Source organism: Pseudophryne corroboree, chromosome 7, assembly GCF_028390025.1.
Source record: "Pseudophryne corroboree isolate aPseCor3 chromosome 7, aPseCor3.hap2, whole genome shotgun sequence".
Lineage (NCBI taxonomy): Eukaryota > Metazoa > Chordata > Amphibia > Anura > Myobatrachidae > Pseudophryne > Pseudophryne corroboree.
In genome coordinates, this window is record NC_086450.1 from 281,731,730 (window position 1) to 281,739,405 (window position 7,676).

A 7,676-nucleotide genomic window follows, 5' to 3' on the forward strand; every position below is an offset into this window, starting at 1 on the left:
AGGAAGAAGGCCCCGCCCCCTCAGCGGCGGGCTTCTCCCGCTGTCTGTGACAGGAAAATGGCGGGGGATTTTTCACATATACAGTCCAGACTGTATTATGTGTAGATTTATGCCAAAGGTACTCTAATTGCTGCCCAGGGCGCCCACCCCCCAGCGCCCTGCACCCTACAGTGACCGGAGTGTGTGGTGTGCAGTGGGAGCAATGGCGCACAGCTACGGTGCTGTGTGCTACCTTAAATGAAGACAGGAGTCTTCAGCCGCCGATTTGACCGTCTTCTGCGAGGGGGACGGCGGCGCGGCTCCGGGAACGGACGATCGAGGACAGCTGCCGGTGTTCGAACCCTCTGGAGCTAATGGTGTCCAGTAGCCTTAGAAGCACAACCTAGCTGTGAACAGGTACGTTTGCTTCTCTCCCCTCGGTCCCACGTAGCAGTGAGTCTGTTGCCAGCAGAAGCTCACTGAAAATAAAAAACCTAACAAATACTTTCTTTAACTAGCAGGCTCAGGAGAGCCCACTAGGAGCACCCTGCTCTGGCCGGGCACAGATTCTAACTGAGGTCTGGAGGAGGGGCATAGAGGGAGGAGCCAGTGCACACCAGATAGTACCTAATCTTTCTTTTAGAGTGCCCAGTCTCCTGCGGAGCCCGTCTATTCCCCATGGTCCTTACGGAGTCCCCAGCATCCACTAGGACGTCAGAGAAATTATAATGACATAGCGGACACACTAAATGAGTTTTTTTCAACAGTATTCACTAGAGAGGACCCAATTCAGGGACTGACACACAATCTCAATAATGAGAATATCCCACTGATAGGTACTTATTTAAGCGAGGAAGTAGTCTGTGACCGATTAAAACATTTAAAGATTAATAAATCACCAGGGCCCGATGGTATTCACCCAAGGGTTCTAAGGGAGCTTTAATCTGAACTGGCAAAACCGCTATCTTTGATCTTTAAGGATTCAGTTATATCAGGTATGGTTCCCAAAGACTGGCGTATAGCGGAAGTAGTGCCTATATTCAAAAAGGGAAGTAAAGCTGAACCAGGTAATTATAGACCAGTTAGTCTTACATCTATAGTGGGGAAAGTATTGGAAGGTATTCTAAGAGATAGTATTCAGAAGTTCCTTGAAGTCAATAAGGTCATTAAAAGGAATCAACATGGGTTTATGAAGGACAGATCCTGTCAAACCAACTAACTTGGCTTTTATGAAACAGTAAGCGCAAACCTAGATCAGGGTAAAGACGTGGATGTAATCTTTTTAGACTTTGCCAAAGCGTTCGATACTGTACCACACAGACTTATCTACAAGCTACAAGAATCAGGGCTAGGAAGCACAATATGCACTTGGGTCAAAAACTGGTTAGATAATAGGGAGCAGCGCGTTGTGGTTAATGGATCTTTTTCAACTTGGACTGAAGTGCTAAGTGGTGTGCCGCAAGGCTCAGTATTAGGACCGCTATTGTTCAATATTTTCATTAACGACCTAACAGAAGGTCTAGAGAGCATGGTGTCAATTTTTGCAGATGATACCAAATTGTGTAAGGCTATAAATACAGAGGAGGATGCCGAGTCTCTTCAGAACGACATAGTTAAATTAGAAGCATGGGCAGCCAAATGGAGAATACGCTTCAACACAGACAAGTGTAAGGTAATGCACTGTGGTAACAACATCAAAAATTACACCTACCTACTAAATGGGGTAAAATTAGGGGATTCTGTACTGGAAAAGGACTTAGGTGTCCTCATAGATAGCAAGCTAAGCAGTAGTACCCAAAGTAGGACTGCAGCAAAGAAGGCTAATAAGATATTAGCATGCATAAAACGGGGTATTGATGCTAGGGACGAGAGTATTATACTCCCGTTATATAAATCACTAGTGAGGCCACAACTTGAATACTGTGTACAATTCTGGGCACCGTACTACAAAAAGGATATCCTGGAGCTAGAAAAGGTACAGAGGAGGGCGACCAAACTAATTAAGGGCATGGAGACGATGGAATACAAGGAAAGGCTTGAAAGACTAGGCATGTTTACATTGGAAAAGCGGAGACTAAGAGGGGATATGATCAACATCTACAAATATATAAGGGGACAATACACAGAGCTTGCGCAGGACCTGTTTTTGGTTAGATCAACACAGAGGACTCGTGGACACTCGCTCAGGTTAGAGGAGAGGAGATTCCGCACAATAAGTCGTAAAGGCTTTTTCACGGTAAGGACAATACGTGTTTGGAATTCCCTGCCCGAGGAAGTTGTAATGGCGGAATCTGTCAACACCTTTAAGAATGGGTTAGATAAATTCCTAATGGATAAGGATATCCAGGGGTATGGTGCATAGTCATGCATTATAGTTACTATAAATAGGGATAAAATGCAACGGCTGACAGCAGCATCAGTCAGAAATTTTAGTCAAATCATCATGCATAGGAGACCACAAATAGGTTGAACTCGATGGACAATTGTCTTTTTTCAACCTCAGATACTATGTTACTATGTTATTTGCGCTCACTCAGCTGTCGGTATGCCGGCGGTCGGGATTCCGGCGCCAGTATGCTGGTCGCCGGGAGCCCGACCGCCAGCATACCATACTACACCCCAAACAACTAACTGCAAGAACCCCTTAGCTCTCAGGATGAAGGTCTCAAGAGCACCTCTACCAAAGTGAGACGGGCAAGATCCAGATGTAAGCACGGGCACTGAGACAGAAGATCTGGCCATAGAGGAAGACACAGCAGAGTGTCGATAGAGAGGCCTAGAAGATCAGTGTACCAAGCCCTGCATGGCCAGTCTGGAACCACTAGGATGACTGTGCTGCCCTCCAACTTCAGTTTGCAGAGGACCCATGGAATCACCGAGACTGAAGGAAAGATGTACATGAGTAGGAAGGTCCACAAAACAACTAGGAGAGCTCCCGGATCCCTGGTGCGCGAGTTAGTGGTCATGCATAGACAATCATGTCGACATTTGGCATGCCTCAGTGGAAAGCCAGGTGCTGAAAGGCCTATGTGTGTAGAGCCCACTCGCCCAAGTGAATGTCCTGGAGGCTTAGACAGATTGCTTCCCAATTTTTGACCCTGGGGATGGGGACTGCCGACACAGTTAGAAAATGACGCTGTATCCCCTGAAGAATGCGACTGACCTTCATGGCGCTGCCCTGAAGATTTATGTAGGCGATAGCTGTCAAATTTTCCAACTGCACTTTGACTGGTCAATGCTGAAGAAAGGGCTGTGCTAAGCAAAGTGCTCTGTACACTGATTGGAGATACAGAATATTGATGGGTAGCCAGCTCTCCAGAACCAGCCACCGACTTTGAAACATCTGATGACCAGTCACTGCCTCCCCACCCCAAAGACTTGTGTCGGTGGTGAGAAAGACTTTGTCCTGGATCTAAAAGGGACGGCCTTTGTCCAGGGGAAACCGGTGGAGTTACTGCAAGAGGGAGTGACGCACCTCTCTCTCTCTCTTGAGAGGATTGTCTGTGACTTGAGATGCAGATGGGACTTGTTCCACCAGATCAGAATCTCAAGTTGTACTAGATGGGAATGAAACATGACATACTCCACCATGTCGAAGGTGGAGAATAGACAGCCCAGGACATGCATGCAAGAGTGGATCGAGACTAATTGTTCCAACAGAGTGCAAATTCTGGTCTGTAAGGACCGGTTTGTCCAAGGTAAGGAATACCTATTTAACACCAGAATCCAGTAAGGCCCCCAAATGTAGCATCTCCTGAGACGGAGTCAAAGTGGAATGTGATCTCGTAACGTATCTGGTGACTGGGCCAAGTCATCCAGATAGGGCAGTATTCTGACCCACTTGCGCCAGGAGATATGCTGCTATGACTCTCGTGAAAATAAAAGGAGCCATGGAAATTCCAAATAGCAATTCTGGAATATTGGAAGTGTTCCTCCCGAACCACAAAGTTAAGGAAGCACTGATGACTGGCTCGGATGGGAACATGTAAATAGGCATTCTAGATATCTAGAGAGGCCATAAAAGTCCAATAGTTCCAGGGCTAGAATGATGGAGCAAAGAGACTCTGGATTTTGGGACTCTGAGGTACATGTTGAGCGACTACAGGTTGGGAAGGGTCGAAATGAGCCATCCGGCTTCTTATCTAACTAGGAAGTGGTTGAGTTAAAAGCCTGTGCCTCTTTGGGACATAGCAACTTAGATGAAGACCCTTGAGTCCATGTTCCGGCTTTTCTTGGATCTACAGGAAGGCGTTCCTGGAAGGTCTGGGTGTAGCTTTGGAAAACCACACCTCTTACCCAGGTGTCCCTCGTGGTCATGGTCAGCATCTAAGAAAAGCAGAAGCTGGCGTCTCACGCTTGGGTCCCCCAGGTAGAGGCTCGCCACAAAACGCAGCAGGCTTGTCTGTCGGCTTGGGAGCAGAGGTCGGATTCCCTCTGTACTTGGAATATGCAGTTAAAATACTGCCCATCGGGATCCCGGCTGTCTTAATACCTACGCCGTGATTCCAACAGGGGTACTATACCGCTGCCAGAATACCGGGAAAGTAGGTGATTCTGCCTCTGTGGGTGTCCATGACACCCATAGAGGTGGAATAGAAACTGTGGCGAGCTAAGCGAGCCTGCAAGGGGATTCGTTGCGCTCGCCCCCCTGCTGGCATTCAAGGGATGCTGATACACTGACATTCGGCATCCCGTACCGATCCCATACTTGAGAGGAGTGTTTGGTGAAAGAACCCTGGAACCTAGCGAAAATTAGAAGTTAGAAACCTGGTGCCTGCCACAGAATGAGTTAAAGGTGTCTTGGATGCACCTAAGACAGCCACCATCTTATCCAACTATGGGCCTAAAAGAACCTCCCCCAAAATGGGGATGATGCCAGGGGGCTTTTCTGGCTGCTGCAGAAGCAGGCACCGTAGATGTTAGAATGTCCATGTCAATGGCGCCTCACCCAGATATGCTCGTTTTCCAGATACAGTGCATCGGGAAAGTATTCACAGCGCTTCACTTTTTTCACATTTTGTTATGTTACAGTCTTATTCGAAACTGGAATAATTTTTTCCCCTCAAAACTCTACACAGAATACACTATAATGACAATATGAATTTTTTTTTGTGCAAAATTTATTAAAATTAAAAACTAAGAAATCATATGTACATAAGTATTCACAGTCTTTGAGCTCAGGTGCATCCTGTTTCCACTGACCATCCTTGAGATGTTCCTATAGCTTAATTGGAGTCCACCTGTGGTAAATTCAGTTGATTGGACATGATTTGGAAAGGCACACACCTGTCTATATAAGGTCCCACACTTGACGTGCATGTCCGAGTACAAACTAAGCAAGTCAAAGGATTTGTCTGTAGCCCTCTGAGGCAGGGTTGTCTCAAGGCACAAATCTGGGGAAGGGTACAGAAAAATATCTGCTGCTTTGAAGGTCCTAATGAGTATAGTGGCCTCCATCATCCGTAAATGGAAGAAGTTGGGAACCACCAGGACTCTTCCTAGAGCTGGCCGGCCGTCTAAACTGAGCGATCGGGGGAGAAGGGCCCTAGTCATAGAGGTGACCAAGAACCAGATGGTCACTCTGTCAGAGCTACAGCATTCCTCTGTGGATAGAGGAGAACCTTCCAGAAGGACAACCATCTCTGCAGCAATCCATCAATCAGGCCTGTATGGTAGAGTGGCTAGACGGTAGCCACTCATTAGTAAAAAGCACATGGCAGGCTGCCTGGAGTTAACCATAATGCACTTGAAGGACTCTCAGACCATGAGAAACAGAATTCTCTGATCTGATGAGACAAAGACTGAACTCTTTGGCATGAATGCCAGGCATCATGTTTGGAGGAAACCATGCACCGCTCATCACCAGGCCAATACCATCCCTACAGTAAAGCATGGTGGTGGCAGCATCCTAGATGAAAACCTGCTCCAGAGCGCTCTTGACCTCAGACTGGGGCAACAGTTCATCTTTCAGCTGGACATCGACCCTAAACACACAGCCAAGATATCAAAAGGAGTGGCTTCAGGACAACTCTGTGAATGTCCTTGAGTGACCCAGCCAGAGCAAAGACTTGAATCCGATTGAACATCTCTGGAGAGATCTAAAAAATGGCTGTGCACCAATGCTTCCCATCCAACCTGATGGCGCTTGTGGAGTGCTGCAAAGAGGAATGGGCAAAACTGGCCAAAGATAGGTTTGTCAAGCTTGTGGCATCATATTCAAAAAGACTTGAAGCTGTAATTGCTGCCAAAGGTGCATCAACAAAAGTATTGAGCAAAGGCTGTGAATACTTGTGTACATGTGATTTCTTAGTTTTTAATTTTTCATAAATTAGCAAAAATCTCAAAACAACTTTTTTCACATTGTCATTATGGGGTATTGTGTGTAGAATTTTCAGGGAAAAAAATAAGAATTTACTTACCGATAATTCTATTTCTCGGAGTCCGTAGTGGATGCTGGGGTTCCTGAAAGGACCATGGGGAATAGCGGCTCCGCAGGAGACAGGGCACAAAAAAGTAAAGCTTTACTAGGTCAGGTGGTGTGCACTGGCTCCTCCCCCTATGACCCTCCTCCAGACTCCAGTTAGGTACTGTGCCCGGACGAGCATACACAATAAGGGAGGCATTTTGAATCCCGGGTAAGACTCATACCAGCCACACCAATCACACCGTACAACTTGTGATCTAAACCCAGTTAACAGTATGACAACAGAAAGGGCCTCTTAAAGATGGCTCCTTAACAATAACCCGAATTAGTTAACAATAACTATGTACAAGTATTGCAGATAATCCGCACTTGGGATGGGCGCCCAGCATCCACTACGGACTCCGAGAAATAGAATTATCGGTAAGTAAATTCTTATTTTCTCTATCGTCCTAAGTGGATGCTGGGGTTCCTGAAAGGACCATGGGGATTATACCAAAGCTCCCAAACGGGCGGGAGAGTGCGGATGACTCTGCAGCACCGAATGAGAGAACTCCAGGTCCTCCTTTGCCAGGGTATCAAATTTGTAAAATTTTACAAACGTGTTCTCCCCCGACCACGTAGCTGCTCGGCAGAGTTGTAATGCCGAGACCCCTCGGGCAGCCGCCCAAGATGAGCCCACCTTCCTTGTGGAGTGGGCTTTTACAGTTTTAGGCTGTGGCAGGCCTGCCACAGAATGTGCAAGTTGAATTGTGTTACAAATCCAACGAGCAATCGACTGCTTAGAAGCAGGTGCGCCCAACTTGTTGGGTGCATACAATATAAACAGCGAGTCAGATTTTCTGACTCCAGCCGTCCTTGCAATGTATATTTTTAAGGCTCTGACAACGTCCAACAACTTGGAGTCCTCCAAGTCGCTAGTGGCCGCAGGCACCACAATAGGTTGGTTCAGATGAAATGCTGATACCACTTTAGGGAGAAAATGCGGACGAGTCCGCAGTTCTGCCCTATCCGAATGGAAGATTAGATAAGGACTTTTATAAGATAAAGCCGCCAATTCAGATACTCTCCTGGCAGAGGCCAGGGCTAGTAACATAGTCACTTTCAATGTGAGATATTTCAAATCCACCTTTTTCAATGGTTCAAACCAATGGGATTTGAGGAAATCTAAAACTACATTTAGATCCCACGGTGCCACCGGAGGCACCACAGGAGGCTGTATATGCAGTACTCCCTTGACAAAAGTCTGGACCTCAGGGACAGAGGCCAATTCTTT